General features: G+C 42.3%; 1 protein-coding gene across 2 annotated transcripts in view; it reads right to left on the reverse strand.

The window, feature by feature from the left end:
• The window catches only part of LOC133577086 (neuronal acetylcholine receptor subunit alpha-3-like), a 101,505-nt gene that overhangs the window by 19,570 nt on the left and 59,485 nt on the right, over positions 1–22,450 (reverse strand). The window lies entirely within an intron of this gene.

Raw genomic sequence — 22,450 nt, forward strand, 5'->3', positions numbered from 1 at the left:
GGGGGGAGTATATTTACAGCTAGAATTCACCAAGTCAAGTATTTCATATATATATATATATATATATATATATATATATATATAAGAAATACTTGACGTTCAGTGAATTCTAGCTATATATATATATATATATATATATATATATATATATATATATATATATATATATATATGTCTTAATAAGGTTATCCAAAAAATAGTGCTCGATACCGTAGTAGAGCGCAATATATGTATGTGTGGGAAAAAAAATCACAAGACTATTTCATCTCTACAGGCCTGTTTCATGAGGGGGGTTCCCTCAATCATCAGGAGATTTTAATGGGAGCATTCACATACCATGGTTTGTATAGGGCACAGAGTGGGTGGGTGCAGGCTGGCGTAGGGGCGTAGTGATTGGCTCATGTGTTACCTAGGAGGTGTTTCCGTCTGTGGCGGCATGCTGTTACAATTTCGCTGCGCTTGTTGAGGGATGACAGGTCTGGACGGTAAATAATAAACAGTTTCTCTTTCAAGCATAGGTTGCATCTTTTATTACCACTATTGTAAGGTGTGCTGGATGCAAGAATTTGCCATGTTAATGAATATTCAACATTATTGTCTTTGAGGTCCCAAATGTGTTTGCTGAGTTCTGTGGTATTCCGCAGGTTTTGGTTCCTGAAAGAAGCCTTGTGATTGTTCCATCTGGTTTTGAACTCTCCCTCAACAAGCGCAGCGAAATTGTAACAGCATGCCGCCACAGACGGAAACACCTCCTAGGTAACACATGAGCCAATCACCACGCCCCTACGCCAGCCTGCACCCACCCACTCTGTGCCCTATATAAACCATGGTATGTGAATGCTCCCATTAAAATCTCCTGATGATTGAGGGAACCCCCCTCATGAAACAGGCCTGTAGAGATGAAATAGTCTTGTGATTTTTTTTCCCACACATACATATATTGCGCTCTACTACGGTATCGAGCACTATTTTTTGGATAACCTTATTAAGATATATATATATATATATAAAAAATAAATACTTGAATTTCAGTGTTCATTTATTTACACATATACACACACATAACACTCATCTACTCATTGTTGAGTTAAGGGTTGAATTGTCCATCCTTGTTCTATTCTCTGTCACTATTTTTCGAACCATGCTGAACACCCTCTCTGATGATGCATTGATGTGTGGCACGCACAAAAGTGCTTTCATCAAATGCACTAGATGGCAGTATTGTCCTGTTTAAGAGTGTCACAACATTGCTGTTTACGGCAGACGAACTGCTTTACAGTATACAAAAAAGTGACTGCTGTTGTTGTGTGTTGTTGCCACGCTGGGAGGACGTTAATGAAACTGCCTAACAATAAACCCACATAAGAAACCAAGAACTCGCCCTCCATCATTCTATAGTTATAACGTGATTGGGCAGGTACGCTTTTTTATATTGTGGAGGACCTGAGTCCGCCTGAATTTCGGGAGAAAATTTGTCCCGGGAGGTTTTCGGGAGAGGCGCTGAATTTCGGGAGTCTCCCAGAAAATCCAGGAGGGTTGGCAAGTATGTAAAAAGGATAAAACGTGGATTAAAAATGAGAGTTAAAAAGTGCATGAACTAAAAGCTTTACTAAAAAGAGAAGTTTTCAAATGTTTCTTAAAAGTGTCAACACATTCAAGATCACAGAGGGACTGGTGCAAGTTGTTCCAGAGTCTGGGAGCTATAGTCTCCACAGCTTTCAAAATGAGTTTTGGGGATCTTTAGAAGACCCTGAAGAGTAGGGGCCTAATAAGTCAGTGATGTACTGAGGGGCCCCGCCATGCAACGCACGGAAAGTCAGGACTAAAATCTTCAACTCAATGCGGAATTTGACTGGAAGCCAATGAAGACATCAATGCATTGGTTTCATTACGTGAATCACAAGTCACATTGTCCTAAATATGGCTGCAGCTTTTGATTATTTTCGTGTAATAATCTATCTATTTCTTTGATTAACTGAGTAATCGGGTAAAACACATTTTATAGCCTCAATGTGTATTTTTGAAAAAAAAATTGAAATACATTTTTTTGACCAAACAGTGTACAGGGTTACAAAACAGGAACGCTGATGGGTCGCCAGAGGCACCCCGTAAAATATAAGAAAAAGGTAAAACACTGGGAAAGAAGATGAGTAAAAAAATACTATCTCGACTGGGCTCCTAAGGGGGCCTAGTCTGGAGTGGGAAAAAACCTCCATGCAATGCACACATAAACACGTCACATTTAATCACGACAACTCGCAACAGAGGGGCGGGGAGTTGGGGCCCTGGAGGTCGACTGCTGCTACGAAACGCTGCCAGCCGTCCATCACCCCGAGGGGAAACAAGCGGTGGTGAAGGCGTGGGGTGGGGGAGGGTGTGTGTGTGTGTATGCGCCCATTGTCTTGGGTGTGATGATGTAATGTTCATAGACTGGGGCCATTCTGCATGCAAGCAAAAGTTCAACTCCAGGTGTTGTTGAGGAGGGAGGGAGGTCAAAAGCGTCCATCATTGAGGTGTCCTCGGGGGTGTTTTCAGAACAGCCTGTTCCTGTTGTTCACAGCGTCAAGGCCATTCAAGGGAGTCAAATCGTAGATTAGGATGTTTGTTTTCCGCGAGCAGACAATACAATGACTTGTCTGTTCTATTCGTCCATGCTGGCTGCTCTCATATTAAATTTTTCCTTTTTAAGCTTCTCCATGATATGATCCATCTTGCGATTCAGTTCAGAGATCGCCACTAGCTGTGATCCCACAGCCCGGCCCAAACCTTCCATTGCGACGAACAGCCTTTGGGCTCCTTGAGTGGCTGTCTCCATTCTCCATTCATCCCAGGAATCTCTCACGTACCACGCAGCAATGGTTCCATCGGGGCGGCCAGGCTCCCCCGAACCTCTTTTCCTCGTCAAAAAGATTTTGTCAATTGCGTCGAGAGTCCAGCTGATCATTTCCATGTCTGATGTTTAGATTTGGAGGACAGTGCATAGAAAGAGGCTTCAAATAAGTTCAGACAAGACAAAACAAAGAGAGCAAGCTGGGAGAAGAGGGAGCGGAAAAAAATGTGACCGCCCTCACCAGAGGCAAGACAGAAGAATTACAAACTAAATGTGGGATATAAATAATAATGGAAGTGTTTGTATATAGTATATAATTGGTACAAAGGTTTAACTAACACGTGTACAAGGATATTTCACATGTCTTTACTGTGTATATAATTGAACAGTGTTTATGTTGTGCACAAGGTGTAAAGGAAATTTCATATTTTTTGGAAGCTCATCTTGTATTTGACATTGTTTATAGGGTTAGGCCAAATAAGTGTTTAACTTCAGCCTAAACCCTTTCGGTCTGCAACATTTTCAATTTATGAATGTACAACTGTTTTTTATGTAAAACTCTTTTTTTTATTTTGTTGACCACTGACCGAAGAAATAATAAACTAAACTAAACTAAAATGATAACCAAAACAACCTTGAATTTACCGTCCTCTCTCATGTGCCAAAACGTTGTCCACTTATTTCATTTATACCATGGAAAAGGTGGTTGAAAGGGAAAATTTGGATATGAGGGCCAGCATGGACGAATAGAACAGACAAGTCATTGTAATGTCTGCTCGCGGAAAACAAACATCCTAATCTACGATTTGACTTCCTTCGAATGGCCTTGACGCTGTGAACAACAGGAGCAGTCTGTTCTGAAAACACCCCCGAGGACACCTCAATGATGGACGCTTTTGACCTCCCTCCCTCCTCAACGACACCTGGAGTCAAACTTTTGCTTGCATGCAGAACGGCCCCAGGCCTATGGACACTACATCAACACACCCAAGACAATGGACATATACACACACACCCCACGCCTTCACCACCGCTTGATTCCCCTCGGGGTGATGGACGGCTGGCAGCGCTTCATAGCAGCAGTCGACCTCCAGGGCTCCAACACCCCGCCCCTCTGTTGCGAGTTGTCGTGATTAAATGTAACATGTTTATGTGTGCACGGCATGGAAGTTTTTTCCCACTCCAGACTAGGCCCCCTTAGGAGCCCAGTCTAGATTGCATTTTTTTACTCATCTTCTTCCCCAGCGTTTTACCTTTTTCTCATCTTTTACAACTCTTTAAGCACAACCACAATTATTCCGTGCATTAGGTTATAAGGTGCACTGTCGAGTTTTGAGAAAATGAAAGGATTATAAGTGCGCCTTACAGTCCGAAAAATACGGTATTTTCCTTAAAATACGCATTGAGGCTACAAAGTGTGTTTTATGGAATTACTCCATTAATTGCACAAAATAATTAATAGATTACTTGATTACTAAAATAATTGATAGCTGCAGCTCTAATCAAAGCAACAGAATATTAATCAAAACTTGTTTTCCTTAATTGATTAAAATGGTAATACATTCCAGCCCTTGTGTCAATACAGTACCATAGCCGAGGATGTCGTTGTGGCTTGTGCAGCCCTTTGAGACACTCGTGATTTAGGGCTATATAAGTAAACATTGATTGATTGATTGATTGATAGTGATCTTAACGATACAGCAGATGTAAAATAACAAATGGAAAAAAATCACATTGGTTGTCCTTGAAAATAGTTATGAGGAAAGAACAAAAATTGAATTTGTGCATGATTGTCAGGTTCAAATACCGATGACATCTGTTAAACAGACAAGAAGCAAGGAATCATGCAGAGACAGAGTTAAATTTGGCTCTATGAGGAGAGACGTTTGGGCTGTACTCTAGTTACAGATCCAAACTACGCTCTAAAGTCCAGCCCACGTGCTCCTCTATTTATTTGGGAGGTCCCTGGTTACATCACTGAGGCTGCTTCTGAAGGAAGGGGGGTAATCTCAGCAGCCCCATTTAGACACAATATATGACTATTCACATACTTGCCAACCTTGAGACCTCCGATTTCGGGAGGTGGGGGGTGGGGGGTGAAGGCGTGGTCGGGGGTGGGGCGGGGCGTGGTTGGGGCCGTGGTTAAGAGGGGAGGAGTATATTGACAGCTAGAATTCACCAAGTCAAGTAATTCATATACATATATATATATATATATATATATATATATATATATATATATATATACATATATATATCTACATCCTGAAAATATGCAAACAAAACTGTGTTTAGATAATTGATACTTCAAACTTGCATAAATAAATCTTAAGGAATATAACATAACTTGGCTTCTGAGAGCTTCAAAATGTAATGAATAAAATGTTAAAGTTGTTGATAAACAAGCAATTATTTTAATAATTAAATATGGTCATTTTAAATGAATTATTATGATAATTTAAAATTACTTATTTCAAATATGTTTATTTTAATGTATAATTCTAATGCCTGGATGTAATAAGGAGTCAGAAAAAATACAAATAAAAATACAATTAATTTTGATGTTTTCAGCAAAATATAATAAACATTTATTTAGTTTTTTGTTTTTTTTAATTAATAAATATATTTATTTTTAGGTAAGATAAACATAATAATACAATTTATCTCTCCTATGGATGATTTTGTTCTTGTCACCCTGTTGTCCTCCCGTCGTGAAAAAAGGCTGTCCTCACTCAGGTCCGCATGGAGCTGGAGGGGGCGTGGCCTCCAGCTCCGCCTGAAAATCGGGAGATTTTCGGGAGAATATTTGTCCCGGGAGGTTTTCGGGAGAGGCGCTGAATTTCGGGAGTCTCCCGGAAAATTCGGGAGGGTTGGCACGTATGCTATTCATGAAATGCAAATGTGCCGACACTCGTGATATCGCCCTGTCTCTGCTCTGTCTGCGTCACGGCACTCGATATTCTGGACACAAACACTGATACGAGACGATGTCCCTTTGCACAGATAGAAAAGTACAACTTCAGCACAATTGATAATAACTATAGCAACGGCCTTTAAGCATAAGAGTTATGTGATAACTTACACATAATGATTCTAACAATGATACAGTTAGAGACTTTGAATTATTGCTGGGATGTCAATATTGTAAGAGTCGATGGAAAAGGGGAATATGTTGTCTAAAGACCCCAGCGATGGCCAGAAAATATCCTTGAAGAAAAACCCCTGCAGAATCTGCACAATAAGCATCCAACTATGAATCATTGGGCGTCTGCAGTATACAGTATGTACTTTAGAAGGCCGGACTGAAGGTCACAGTGTGGATAAGTGCCAGGAGTAACACTGCTGTGTGGGATGGCATACAGACCCCCCCCATCACGCCTGTCCGAGCAGAAAATGTAGCCTCACTTGGGACAGTGGACGGTCACACCACCCGCACGCTGCACCAGTGTACTAATAAAGCTCTAAAACTGCTGCACATACAAAGCATCTGACTCTGTCATGTCTTCATTGGTTTCAACATGATACTGTACATGTGTGCCGTATCAAGACCATGGCGAGCTAGCGGTGGATGGTGGAGGGTGTGTCAGTCCATTGCCAGCCAGGCATTAAAAAAATAGACCTAAAAATGAGCGATCATCAATCTTCACCAAGACGTCACTTTCGTGACCATGAATTGATTAACGTGGACTTGAAGAAGTTATTGGGGTGTTACCATTTAGTGGTCAATCGTACGGAATATGTACTGTACTGTGCAATCTACTAATACAAGTCTCAATCAATCAATCAATCAATCAATCGTCACTTGATTGACATTCACGGCACCCGAGGGTCTTGTGAGATGACGCGGATCATTATTAAGAAAAAACAACCGACAGGAAGGCGAGAAACACTTTTTATTTCAACAGACTCTCGCTCCGTACCTGCCGTCAAAACTCTAAAGACCAACTGCGCAGTTCCTGCCTTCACAATAAAAGCCCTGCTTCATCCTGCCTGCGTGTTAGAATAACTATGTACATCCTTCCGTCTCGGGAGACGATGGGGTAGATCCAAAAAGGGGGGTGGGTCTCGCTGCGAGATGGCCCCTGGCACCCGTTTCTTTCGCCGATCGGATGGGCTTAGAACCGGTATCTGCTGGAGTGACCTCTCCAGTGGATCTACACGGCCTGGGCCTGGAACTATGGAGGGCAAGCTGTTGTCCAGGCAGCAAGCCCCCCCTCTCCGCATGGCTGGTGGATCCAAGGGAGCGACGAGTGTCGATACAACTTGGCACCAGTGACGCCGCAGGAGTTGCCGGAATGACGCTACAACGTCAAACCGCCTTCAGGACTCCGGCTCCTGATTTTCTGTCGGGTTTTACTCCCTTAGCCTTACCCTCGAGTGGATTGACCGCAAGGTTTTGAGATTGGAGATTTCCTTCTCCTAGATGGGCTGCCTTACCAGGTTGACGAGCCCCATCTGCCCGAACGCGGCAGGTAGCACGGGGGTACATCTTACCTGAGGCGGTATAAGCCCGACCTGACACAACTCTTATGCTTAAGGGCCGATTCTATAGATATTGTCAATTGTGCTGAAGTGGTATTTTTCTTTGTCTGTGCAAAGCTGGCAATCCAAAAGATTGCAAGCCAGTCTGGTATCAGTGTCTGTGTCCAGGAACGGCCTGCTGACCGCCAAGGCCGAACACCGCCGTGACGCAGACAGAGCAGAGACAAGGCGATATCACCAGCTTCAACACATTTGCATTTCTTGTATAATCATATATTGTGTCTAACTGAAGTTGTCGAGATTACTCCCCTTCCCTCAGCAACAGCTTCAGTGATGTAACCAGGGACCTCCCAAATAAATAGAGGAAGCACGCGGGCTGGACTTTTAGAGCGAAGTTTGGATCTTTAACTAGAGTACAGCCCAAATAACGTCTTTCCTCAATTGAGCAAAATTTAACTCTGTCTCTGCATGATTCCTTGCTTCTCGTCTATTTTAATTAGGGCTGGGCGATATGGCCTTTTTTTAACATCTCGATATTTTTAGGACATATCACGATACACCATATATATGTGGATATTTTGCCTTAGCCTTGTCATGTCTGTGTAATCATGTTTTGTTTTAAGTCATGTTTTGTTTAGTTATAGGACTCTTTAGTTTCTGTCTTTTCACTCCCTTGTCTTGTTTCCATGATTACCCCATTAGTTTCACCTGTTCCACGTTTGGACTCATTGTGCACTCTTGATTGTCACCATAGCAACCCATTAGTTTTCACCTGTCACGTCACGCACCTGTTTCACGTTTTGAGTCACGCACCTGTTTTCGTTAATCATGTCTGTAGTATTTAAGTTCAGTGTTTTTCAGTTTGTCTTTCTGGTGACATCCTCACATTTATGCTCTGTCCATTCCTGACACTTCTTTCCATGTCCATCCTTCATGCTACTATTTTTGTCCAAGCCAAGTAAGTTTTTGTTCCATGTTTATAGTCTTTTTGGTTTCATAGTTTGTTCTCCGCCATTGTGCGCGCCTTTTGTTTACTTCCTTTTTTTTGTAGTTATAGTCTTTAAATAAAAATGTACTTAAATTCCCGTCTCGCCCGAGCCAACTTTCCGTTGCATACCAGAAAAACTAAACCCCAGGACCAAGTCTTGACAAGCCTTGAATGAACACTTGATGCATATAATCACAGCAGTATGATGATTCTGTGTCTACATTAAAACATTCTTCTTCATACTGCATTAATATATGCTACTTTTAAACTTTCATGCAGAGAGGGAAATCACACGTAAAAGTGTATTTATTAAACAGTTATTAAGCAATGGCACAAATATTCATGTCATTTCCAAAACAGAAAGTGCAAGATTGTCAGAGACATTTTAAAACAAGCTATTAGTACACTTTTGTGCATGATGTCACTAACATGACATATCAAAACAACACTAAATTAAAGCGCACTTTTTGTACAGAACGCCACTACAATAGTTTGAAACAAATAAAGTGCGCTTTTGTGCATGATGTCACACAAGATATTTCAATAAGTGTCAAATGAAAATGAGCTGCATAATAGGAAATCAAATAGTGTATGTCCTTCACTATGTGGTAGGTTCCTCCTTCTGTTGTGGACTATTTTTTTCATACGGTGTTGATGTGGAAATGGCTGCTAAGGCATTTTGTTGGTGTGACACCGGCCGGAGATGTTGACTTGCGGAGTTTCAAGCACTCTTCATTCTCTAGCGGGTGACTTTTCAAATGATGCTACAAATTATCAGTGCTGCTACTTTTTATACGCTTTTGCCACATACTTGACATATTACGGTTGTCTGTTCAACATCTTCCCGCTTGAAGCCAAACCACCGCCAGACGATGGACCCCCTGCTGTTTTTCTTGGGAATTAATTCTTCCTTCATTTGTTACCAGATTCGCACCTTCTTTCTCTCGTATTACCACTCGCACCGGTCCGCTAGCATCACAGCTAATGTTACCCATGCCGCTACCTCTCTGCTCCGCGAGGGCGTATACGTATGTGACGTATGTAAGAAGGTGCGCTTGTTTTATGTCTCTGTGAGAAGGAGAGACAAGAAAGAGTGGGAAGAGCCTCTAGTGCAGGGGTCGGCAACCCGCGGCTCCGGAGCCGCATACGGCTCTTTGATCACTCTGATGCGGCTCAGCAGCTCACTTGCTGAACCCCCCAATTTTCCCGTGAGACTTCCGGATTTTAGTGCCTCTCGCAGAAAACTCCCGGGATTAATATTCACCGATTTTCACCCTTACGGCTGTAATAAGGGCGTCCCATGATAGTACAACATTTGGCGCTCTCTACAATCTGCATTAACAGCGTGCCAGCCCAATGCTTGTTACATAATATACATCTGCTGCTTTCACACGTAAGTGACAGCAAGGCCTACTTGTTCAACAGCCAAACAGGTTACACTGACGGTGACCTTATAAAACAACTTTAACACTCTTACTAATAATGCGCCACACTTTGAACCAAAACCAAACAAGAATGACAAACACATTTCGGGAGAACATCTGCACCTTAACACAACATAAACACAACAGAACAAACACCCAGAATCCCATGCAGCCCTGACTCTTCCGGGCTACATTATACACCCCTGCTACCACCAAACCCCCCCCTCTCTGTGCGTCGGTTGAGGTGGGCGGGGTTTGGTAGAGCGGGGGTGTATAATGTATCCCGGAAGAGTTAGGGCTGCATGGGATTCTGGGTATTTGTCCTGTTGTGTTTATGTTGTGTTACGGTGCAGATGTTCTCCCGAAATTTGTTTGTCATTCTTGTTTGGTGTGGGTTCACAGTGTGGCGCATTATTAGTAAGAGTGTTAAAGTTTTTTTTTTTTTATACCGCCACCGTCAGTGTGACCTGTGTGGTTTTTGACCAAGTATGCCTTGCTGTCACCTACGTGAGCAAGCGGAAGCCCCGTATAAAGGGTAGTTGATCAGGCACGCTAGCTGTAGTGGGTACTATATGCTGTACCATCACGGCACACATGACGCTGACAAACTCCATTCATTTAAAACCCGCGTGCCGCACCAGTTTTCAAATTCCACATAAAGGTGTGGGCAGCGTGTCTGAGACCCCTGGTTATACACAGCACAAAGCAAAAAAAAAATCTTTGTATGCAGTGTTATTAAATTTAAAATTTCAAAACATTTTTGCGGCTCCCATTGTTTTCTATAATTTGTGAAACTGGTCAAAATGGCTCTTTGACTGGTAAAGGTTGCCGACCCCTGCTCTAGTGTAATGCCCGCAGCTAAAAGCAACTGCGTGAGAACGTTTACTCTAATATCACCATATAGTCATTTTCTATATCGCACAGGGACAAATTCGCAATATATCAAGTCAGGTTCAAACACTGATGACAAGAAGCAAAGAATTAAACAAAGCCACAATTCAATTTTGCTCAATTGAGGAGAAACGTGTCAACCTGTAACCTCTTACAGTGTCACCCACGCTCTGGCGAAAGATTGTCTTTTTGTTTGGACTTTCCCTGTTTACATAACATCTGTTTCTAAAGGAATGGGGAGTATGTAAACAGTCATTGTTTTCGGTCACATTAACACAAAAGAAAAAGATGCCTCAGGCTTGGGCTGGTCCTGGCTTCAGCTTGAGCAGGTCTTCGATGACAATAGATAACCCCTATCACGTCTCCTCCCATCGTACACAATGGAATTTTCCAAGCCTTTGCTTGGTGCAATAAAGACAGCCTCTTGTCTGTTCATTGGTAACTCAGAGAATGGAAAGTTTTTTGATAATTTACATCCAACTTTTCTGACATGTCGAGTATATCGATATATATCGCCCAGCCCTACCCCTGATCAAGACTTTTATAAGTTCCGCAGTTATGAATATTACATCAAATCAATGGTAAATAAAAAAGACAGGAGGCTAATAACCAATTATCAGAGCATATTACTTAAAGGTCGATGCTTCCGCCAAAGCTTTTAAGCTGAGAAAGGATGTATACAGCGTTCAGCACCATCCGAGCCATCAACATGTACTTCCTGTGCTGCATTAACCATCATACTCTAGTCTGGATGGTACAGTAGGTGGACGTACGTGCTCAACCCCCCATATAACTTCTCTACTTTTTCTATGACAATAAATAAATAAAACACAAAGCTTTCAAAGGAAGTGCAAAAAAAAAAGACTCTCTCCATGTCACTGAATAACTCGTACCTTTAATTCTCTGCACTGTGTAGCTTATGCACAGTGTATAGTTTTGCACCCAGGATGCTGTAGTTAGCAATGAATAATCCCACTAAAGTCCAAAGTCATAAAGAAGTTATTGCCATGGGGACTACTTGCACGGTGGCAGTATGTACACATCCTACATTAAAGGGCAGCTGACTCTCTTGCTTGTGTTTTCACAGATTGTATGACCTGTCCAGGGAAATAACAGAATTGATTTATTTGAAAGGTTACTTCACTGACGGGGGAGACACCTCAATCTACAGTGGAGCAAAAAAAAAAGATTAAAGTCGGAGATGGAAGCAAAGCAGAGAAAACATGTAGAGCCTTTTTAACCACTTTTAGTCAGCTCAGGGTGGTAACCTACATTATATACTTAATACTATGTTTTAGTCCCCTAATAGTATTGCGATACTAATTCTGTTTTTATCTTAATAGCTTCAGGAATGTAGATATTAAGTGGCACAGATAACAAATCGAAAAAATAGAGTGGTGCTGCATAAGTAATGTGCTTTTTGAGGCTTGCATACAGTATTGAAATGACAATAAATATCTACAGTATCTATAATCTACATGATTTCTATCATATAGTGAACATAATTTAAATAATATTTTTAATTGTACCCTCAAATATTTTTTTAAATCAGATTAATCACAATTACAGTAATTTACTTGCTTGCATAATTTAAACTAACTTTTAGAAATTTATATTTTATAATGGTGCAAATATATTAATATTCTGACACATGAAATTGTATTGTCAGAGTGTCGATCAGGAAGACTTATACATATACATATATATATATATACATACATATATATAAATATATATATATATATACACATATATACATATATATATATATATATACATGTATATACATATATGTATATATACATACATATACATACATACATATACATATATACACATACATATATATACATATATATACACATACATATATACACATACATACATATATATACACACATATATATATATCCACACACACACACATATATATATATATATATATATATATATATATATATATATATATATATATATATATATATATATATATATATATATATACACACACACATATATATACACACACACACACACACACACATATATATATATATACACACACATATATATATATATATACACACACACATATATATACAAACCTCGTTTCCATATGAGTTGGGAAATTGTGTTAGATGTTAAAGTTAAAAGTTAAAGTACCAATGATTGTCACACACACACTAGGTGTGGCGAAATTATTCTCTGCATTTGACCCATCACCCTTGATCACCCCCTGGGAGGTGAGGGGAGCAGTGGGCAGCAGCGGTGGCTGCGCCCGGGAATCATTTTGGTGATTTAACCCCCAATTCCAACCCTTGAGTGCCAAGCAGGGAGGTAATGGGTCCCATTTTTATAGTCTTTGGTATGACTCGGCCGGGATTTGAACTCCCAACCTACCGATCTCAGGACGGACACTCTAACCACTAGGCCACTGAGTAGGTGGATGTAAATATAAACGGAATACAATAATTTGCAAATCATTTTCAACCCATATTCAGTTGAATATGCTACAAAGACAACATATTTGATGTTCAAACTCATAAACATTTTTTTTTGTGCAAATAATCCTTAACTTTAGAATTTGATGCCAGCAACACGTGACAAAGAAGTTGGGAAAGGTGGCGAAAAATACTGATAAAGTTGAGGAATGCTCATCAAACACTTATTTGGAACATCCCACAGGTGAGCAGGCAAATTGGGAACAGGTGGGTGCCATGATTGGGTATAAAAGTAGATTCCATTGAATGCTCAGTCATTCACAAACAAGGATGGGGCGAGGGTCACCACTTTGTCAACAAATGCGTGAGCAAATTGTTGAACAGTTTAAGAAAAACATTTCTCAACCAGCTATTGCAAGGAATTTAGGGATTTCACCAAATCATCAAAGGGTTCAGAGAATCTGGAGAAATCACTGCACGTAAGCAGCTAAGCCCGTGACCTTCCATCCCTCAGGCTGTACTGCATCAACAAGCGACATCAGTGTGTAAAGGATATCACCACATGGGCTCAGGAACACTTCAGAAACTCACTGTCAGTAACTACAGTTGGTCGCTACATCTGTAAGTGCAAGTTAAAACTCTCCTATGCAAGGCCAAAACCGTTTATCAACAACACCCAGAAACGCCGTCGGCTTCGCTGGGCCTGAGCTCATCTAAGATGGACTGATACAGAGTGGAAAAGTGTTCTGTGGTCTGACGAGTCCACATTTCAAATTGTTTTTGGAAACTGTCGACGTCGTGTCCTCCGGACCAAAGAGGAAAAGAACCATCCGGATTGTTATAGGCGCAAAGTTGAAAAGCCAGCATGTGTGATGGTATGGGGGTGTATTAGTGCCCAAGACATGGGTAACTTACACATCTGTGAAGGCGCCATTAATGCTGAAAGGTACATACAGGTTTTGGAGCAACATATGTTGCCATCCAAGCAACGTTACCATGGACGCCCCTGCTTATTTCAGCAAGACAATGCCAAGCCACGTGTTACTTCAACGTGGCTTCATAGTAAAAGAGTGCGGGTACTAGACTGGCCTGCCTGTAGTCCAGACCTGTCTCCCGTTGAAAATGTGTGGCGCATTATGAAGCCTAAAATAGCACAACGGAGACCCCCGGACTGTTGAACAACTTAAGCTGTACATCAAGCAAGAATGGGAAATAATTACACCTGAGAAGCTTCAAAAATGTGTCTGCTCAGTTCCCAAACCTTTACTGAGTGTTGTTAAAAGGAAAGGCCATGTAACACAGTGGTGAACATGCCCTTTCCCAACTACTTTGGCACCTGTTGCAGCCATGAAATTCTAAGTTAATTATTATTTGCAAAAACAAAATAACGTTTATGAGTTTGAACATCAAATATGTTGTCTTTGTAGTGCATTCAATTGAATATGGGTTGAAAAGGATTTGCAAATCATTGTATTCCGTTTATATTTACATCTAACACAATTTCCCAACTCATATGGAAACTGTTTTTTTATATATGTGTGTATATATATATATATATATATATATATATATATAAGCAGCACTTGACATGGACTTGATAGCCTGTTGGAGGGAGCGTCCCTTCACCCCCATTTTTCTCAACAGACTGATGGTAGATGTGGCAACAAATCCCCTGCATCACACCTCTACTGGGAAAATGCTGGTCTTCCAGCCGTTCTGGGATGCTTCAGCTGCCAGGTCAGAATATTTGTTTTTGTTCTCTCGTAAGCCTCTTCTTCAACCCCTTCTTCCCATGGTACTGTCAGCTCCACGACATAAGCCAGCTTTGCTGTTGGAGACCACAGGACCATGTCTGGCCAGAGTGTTGTAGCCATTATTTCTGGGGGAAACAAGCTTTTTTTTTTATCAAGGTCTACTTCCAATTTCCAATCTTGAGCCGACTGCAGGATGCTTGCATTATTTGGTGTTGTTTGACACTCTTGATGTTGGCCAGCTGGTACAAAATGTGTGAAGTGGACCTTTCCTGCTGGTGTTAGTGGGAGATTGTTTGTGGTGGTTCGCCTCTGTACCGGTGTTGATGCAAGCTCTCTCAGTACTTGGTTATGCCGCCAAGTATAGAATAGAATAGAATGGACTTTATTGTCATTATATATATATATATATATAACGAGATTAAGGACTCCAACTTAAGGTGCGCTAGTGGGAACAAATATGGGGTAAAAATAAATTACACAAGAGGTAATATAGAAAAAACTAACAATTGAAATAAACAGACTACTATCCAATAAAAATAATAAGCAATCCTGTACAATATACAAAACAATATACAAAATACTGTACAATATACAGAACAAGACAAGAGTACCGGAGTAATAAATAACAGTCAGTGTCGGACATATTGCACTCAAAGGGTAATATTGCACTGTAGGGTATTAGGGTAGGATATTGTATAGGGGTGAATTATTATTATAAGTTAGAGTTCAAGATGGTGACAGCTCTGGGAAAGAAGCTGTCTCTGAGCCTGTTTGTTCTGGCTCTGATGCACTTGTAGCGCCTGCCCGATGGTAGCAGGTCGAACAGGTGGAAGCCAGGGTGCGTGCTGTCCTTGGTGATGCTTTTTGCTCTGTTGAGGCAACGGGAGTTGCGTAAATCCTTCAGGGAGGGGAGGGGGCAGCCGAGGATTTTTTGTGCAGACTTTATGACCCTCTGAATCGCCTGTTTGTCTGCTTCAGTGCAGCTGGCGTACCGCACTGTTATGCAGTACGTCAGCGGGCTCTCGACAGCCGAGCGATAGAAGGTCACCATCAGCTGCCTCTCCAGTCTGTTCTTTCTCATATAGCGTCCTTGGGTGAGACTTATAGTACACCCTGATAGGATTTGCCTTAGATATGCAGGTACTTGACACAGGGAACAGGCGGGATCTTCTCCGTACCAGGTTTTCAGATTTAAGAGTTTTCTTTCATCTCCATAACGCTAAAATCCGTCCCATTTTGTCCACCAGTGACGCTATGATCATTATACATGTGTTACTTACGTCTCGTCTCGATATTTCCCTGACTGACAGCCCTAATTACAATTACTGTTTATATTACATATATTTTTTGGTTTACAATTTTTTGCAAATATTTTGTGTTAATTGCAAACACGTTTTTTTAAAATTGGCATCGTCATAGTTTTGCAGCAATGGCAAGAAGTTTCTGCATACTAAAGTTTCCCGGGGTCATTGCAGAGGCGAGCTAAGTCTTCCAGCGTAATGAAACAGTCTCCCTCCTGAGACATTTGGCAATTTCAGCTCCCGGTACCTGCTTCTACAACTGTGTCCACACTCAACCTTCTGTAAGTAAGTCTCTAAATTGGGTGAGGAGGAAGCCTGGCAATTAAAATCAGTCAATTAATTAGACCTTGTGTTCACAGTGGAACAATAAGCTAAGCTATTTTTTTCACTCTCATAATTCCCTCTCTTCCACAAAGTACTTAAGTAGTGTGGATAAAAGACAAAGTTCATTGCAAACCATGACCTCTCCAAATGGTGCTGCTGGAGACGCAGGTGTGTTTTATTCAAGACTTTTAGATGGAGGGATTTGGTTTGTGCATTCATGGAGGTGCTTATGTGAGCAACACACACAGGCGCTGGTAAAAAATGTATGACTTTAAAGGTTTTATAAGATTTCACAAGAGCTCAGCGTGATTCACTGTGACTGAGTTCCACATATGATGGGGAACATTTTAAACTTAGTGTGCGCTAGAGATGCGCCGATAGGCAATTATTTCATCCACAACCGCATCACAAAAGTCGTCAACCATCCGCCATCCACCCGTCTAACATTTAATCAAAACCGCACCCGCCCGTTGTTATATATCTAATATAGACGATGCAAGGCATTAGTGAGGTTATAAAGCTTTTGCCTGTTAAAGAAAGGAGACTGATCCAATGCAGCAGATACATTCAATGCGTGCCACGCTGTCACGGCCCAGACGCACACCAGTGCGCAATCATCTGGGAGGTGCGATGTCCCTCGCACACGCGGCGGCTCCACCCGGGCTCGCGCCCGAGGCTTCAGCGCGCACCGCGGCGGCCATCCTACTCGTCGCGGCCTAGCCCTCGCGGCTCTCGCTGCCGGCGACGGCCGGGTATGGGCCCGACGCTCCAGCGCCAGCCATTTTCAGGGCTAGTTGATTCGGCAAGTGGGTTGTTACACACTCCTTAGCGGGTTCCGACTTCCATGGCCACCGTCCTGCTGTCTATATCAACCAACACCTTTTCTGGGGTCTGATGAGCGTCGGCATCGGGCGCCTTAACCCGGAGTTCGGTTCATCCCGCAGCGCCAGTTCTGCTTACCAAAAGTGGCCCACTCGGCTCACCAGGGTGAGCCCCACCCCTTTCGTGAGCGCACTGCGCGCGGAGTGACCCCTGTTACGCGCCCCCGGCAACGGGGGTGGCGGGCAGGTAAGCTGCGCGGGCGGAGCGCGCGGAGTGGCCCCTGTTACGAGCCCCCGGCCACGGGGGTGGCGGGCATGTAAGCTGCTTACCTGCTGCGCGTGACGCCGGCCGCGGCGAAGGCGGACGAGGCGAGGTGTCGGTGCGGTGGGCGCGGTGGTGACCCTGGACGTGCGTCGGGCCCTTCTCGCGGATCACCTCAGCTACGGCTCCCGGTGGGGCCCTCTCGGAGGAAGGGGCCTCGGTCCCGGACCCCGGCGAGGCGTCCCTTCTCCGCTCCGTAAAAGTGTCCATCTCTTTTTTTTTTTTTCTTCTGTTGTGGCATATGCTGCAGGTGCCTGCTCGTTTTTCGTATGTGGGTAACAACATTTAACTATGTATATATATTTCCGAATTGGTTTAACTGCCACCCGCCTGAATCTATTTAAAATCTAATTTTTTTTTAATTTCAACCGCCCAACCCGACCCGCGGATAAAATCTATTTTTTTTTAATTTCAACCGCCCGATCCGCGGATAATCCGCGGACTACGCGGTTGTGTCCGCAAACCGCGCATCTCTAGTGTGCGCCTTATAACCCGGTGCAGAGTAAAACAACTTGCACTGAGCCTAGTCTATAAAATCCGCTACACCTTCCTGATACTGAAGTACATATCAAACTACTTCCAGAACGTAAATGACCGCCATAACCACAACACCAGGGGGAGCTCCACTAACCACGTTAAACCCAGATTCCGATCTAACAAAGGTCTAAACTCATTCTCCTTCTATGCCACATCAATGTGGAATGCTCTCCCAACAGGTATAAAAGAAAGTGCATCTCTATCCTCCTTCAAAACTGCACTAAAACAACACCTCCAGGCAACTTCAACCCTTGACTAACACCCTCCCCCTTCCACATCCCACCTCCCCGGATAGTAAATAATGTAAATAATTTAATGTATATACTCTGATGAATAACTTGTGTGATGACTGTATTATGCTGATAGTATATATTTGTACCATGAATTGATTAACGTGGACCCCGACTTAAACAAGTTGAAAAACTTATTGGGGTGTTACCATTTAGTGGTCAATTGTACGGAATATGTACTGTACTGTGCAATCTACTAATACAACTTTCAATCAATCAATCAATCAAAAAGCCCCTAATGTACGGAATCATTTTGATTGGGCTTACTGACCTTGAAGCTATTTTATTTGGTACATGGTGAAATGATAAGTGTGACCAGTAGATGGCAGTCACACATAGGAGATATGTGTAGACTGCACTATGACTCAAGTAAACAACAACAACATTTTATATGTTCCATTGAAAATATAGAACATGACGCTCTAAAATCTATCAAAATGTTTTAGTAGGACTTTGGTAAGCTATGAAGCCACACCGCTTGATGGATTGTACTTTGCTTCAACATAGGAGTATTATTATCTCTGCTCCGCTCGGGATGGTCTCCTGCTGGCCCCACTATGGACTGGACTCTCACTATTATGTTAGATCCACTAAGGACTGGACTCTCACTATTATGTTAGATTCCCTATGGACTGGACTCTCACACTATTATGTTAGATCCACTATGGACTGGACTCTCACACTATTATGTTAGATCCACTATGGACTAGACTCTCACACTATTATGTTAGATCCACTATGGACTGGACTCTTGCTATTATGTTAGATCCACTATGGACTGGACTTTTACAATATTATGTTAGATCCACTATGGACTGGACTCTCACTATTATGTTAGATCCACTATGGACTGGACTCTCACAATATTATGTTAGATCCACTATGGACTGGACTCTCATTATTATGTTAGATCCACTATGGACTGGACTCTCACAATATTATGTTAGATCCACTATGGACTGGACTCTAACTATTATGTTAGATCCACTATGGACTACACTCTCACACTATTATGTTAGATCCACTATGGACTGGACTCTTGCTATTATGTTAGATCCACTATGGACTGGACTTTTACAATATTATGTTAGATCCACTATGGACTGGACTCTCACTATTATGTTAGATCCACTATGGACTGGACTTTCACAATATTATGGTAGATCCACTATGGACTGGACTTTTACAATATTATGTTAGATCCACTATGGACTGGACTCTCACTATTATGTTAGATCCACTATGGACTGGACTTTCACAATATTATGGTAGATCCACTATGGACTGGACTCTCACTATTATGCTAGATCCACTATGGACTGGACTCTCACTATTATGTTAGATCCACTATGGACTGGACTCTCACACTATTATGTTAGATACACTATGGACTGGACTCTCACTATTATGTTAGATCCACTATGGACTGGACTCTCACACTATTATGTTAGATCCACTATGGACTAGACTCTCACAATATTATGTTAGATCCACTATGGACTGGACTCTCACTATTATGTTAGATCCACTATGGACTGGACTCTCATTATTATGTTAGATCCACTATGGACTAGACTTTCACAATATTATGGTAGATCCACTATGGACTGGACTCTCACACTATTATGTTAGATCCACTATGGACTGGACTCTCACACTATTATGTTAGATCCACTATGGACTGGACTCTCACACTATTATGTTAGATCCACTATGGACTGGACTCTCACTATTATGTTAGATCCACTATGGACTGGACTCTCACTATTATGTTAGATCCACTATGGACTGGACTCTCACTATTATGTTAGATTCCCTATGGACTGGACTCTCACACTATTATGTCACCCACATATGCGGTCCTCTCCAAGGTTTCTCATAGTCATTCACATTGACATCCCACCGGGTGGTGAGTTTTTCCTTGCCCTTATGTGGGCTCTGAACCGAGGATGTCGTTGTGGCTTGTGCAGCCCTTTGAGACACTTGTGATTTAGGGCTATATAAATAGACCGGCAGTGCGCCTTATAATCCGGTGTGCCCTATGGTCCGAAAAATACGGTATACAAAAACAAATCTCAGAGGGTCGCACACAAAGAACAAACCTTTTTGTTAGAGTGTAATATAATGTTTATAGTCTATCGTGGCACGTTTTTAATGGAGTTTTAGTGGAAAATATCGCATTTATAAATGTAACTGTGCTTCAACGTTCAAAATATTTCCTCCTAAAGCCTGGTAAAACCTAGCCACATATCACATCTCCATCTTACACAGATGATTTTTGTTCCTGAAAATAAGAGTGATGGTAACAGACGTGGACTCTCTCCTTCGCCTGGGTTTTGTGGTGCGTGTGATGACAAAGTCTTTGTTCTCCGAGCGGATGGAAAAAAAGAAGAAGAGTGGAGCAGTCATGCGGCGTTGGCCCCCAAATAGCCACAATGATTGAGAATTAGCCAGCCAAAAGAAGCAGTGTGTGCCTTCATATCTCATGGCTCCAGGAACCCGAAGAGCCGCGGCCTGTGGGAGCCTCTTTGATCAGGCATGTGCTTAACAGGATGAGGCTGGGAGCGAGCGCTGGACACTCTGAAGGAACTAATTACTCTCTGATAATACACCGCTCTGTATGTGTGTGTGTGTGTGTGGAATAGAGAAGTGAGGTAGCGCTTTTGAGGATGTTTGATGTCTTGCCTGTGACATGCTGAACAACGTAACTGTTAGAATAAATTCTAAATGATCACAAAAGCTTTGTATTACATTGAGTTCCTGGCAGGGGGACGGGAGCTGTCTTTGGGGCCTACCAGGAGGAAGGCTCGTAAAACTCCACTGTGACTTCAAAGCGGACAGATGGCAGGATCTGCCCAATTTCCAGACAAACTCTTTTTGAAGTATTTTACGAACTCTCTTTGAACTATTTTATGGAACACTTTTTGAACTATTTTACAACCTCTTCTTTTGAACTGTTCGGTAACCAAAGGCAACGCTGTTTACGACCCACTTCCCTCTGGAAGCAGCTGTGGTCAGGTGGGGGGAGAAAGTCAAATAAAGAAGGAGTGCAATCTTTTGGCAGAGCGTGGGTGACACTGTAAGAGGTTACAGGTCGACACGTTTTCTCTTCAATATTGAGTCCAAATTGAATTCTGCCTCTGTTTGATTCTTTGCCTCTAGTCTTGTTTAATAGATGTCATCAGTGTTTGAACCTGACAGTAATGGAGATGATTAATCAGAACAAGTTCTCCAATCATCTGTCATTTGAACACATGGTGTGCTGGAAGGCGTCTTATGGGAATGTGTGTGTTTTTGTGCAAAAACATATCCCGTCACCTTTGCCTCAACTCTCCGGGAACAGCATGTGAATTTTGTTTCAGTGGCGCATGAAATCCATTGGCCTCTTGCTCGCCTGCTTTCATCTCCGAGGATGTGGAAGTTGATGTCTGATCCACCCCCGAATGTTAATTCCTAATACCGAGCTAAGGTGTGTTTGGTACAAGTTTTTGTGAAAGCTGCGTGATCGTGGAAGATTTACCTTGAAGACTGTTTCATATGCAGGTGTGTCTCTTTTCCCTGCAAGTGCATTTGTTGTGTCATTTGTTCGCAAATGTCTCACCAATTGTGGGGTATAAATGGACATTGTTTGGACTTTTAACTGGTTTTATTTTAAGTTTCACACTCCTCAGCCTTCCCGGTAAGGTCTATTCAGGTGTACTGGAGAGGAGGCTACGCCGGATAGTCCAACCTCGGATTCAGGAGGAACAGTGTGGTTTTGGTCCTGGTCGTGGAACTGTGGACCAGCTCTATACTCTCGGCAGGGTCCTTGAGGGTGCATGGGAGTTTGCCCAACCAGTCTACATGTGCTTTGTGGACTTGGAGAAGGCATTTGACCGTGTCCCTCGGGAAGTCCTGTGGAGAGTATGGTCTCCATGCCTAAGTGCTTGATTTTACACACCTGTGGCCGGGCCATGTGATTAGGACACACAAAACGTATCCTGTCACCTATGCCTCAACTCTCGGCGAACAGCTTGTGAATTTTGTTTCAGTGGTGCATGGAATC

This window comes from Nerophis lumbriciformis, linkage group LG36, assembly GCF_033978685.3.
Source record: "Nerophis lumbriciformis linkage group LG36, RoL_Nlum_v2.1, whole genome shotgun sequence".
Classification (NCBI taxonomy): Eukaryota; Metazoa; Chordata; class Actinopteri; order Syngnathiformes; family Syngnathidae; genus Nerophis; species Nerophis lumbriciformis.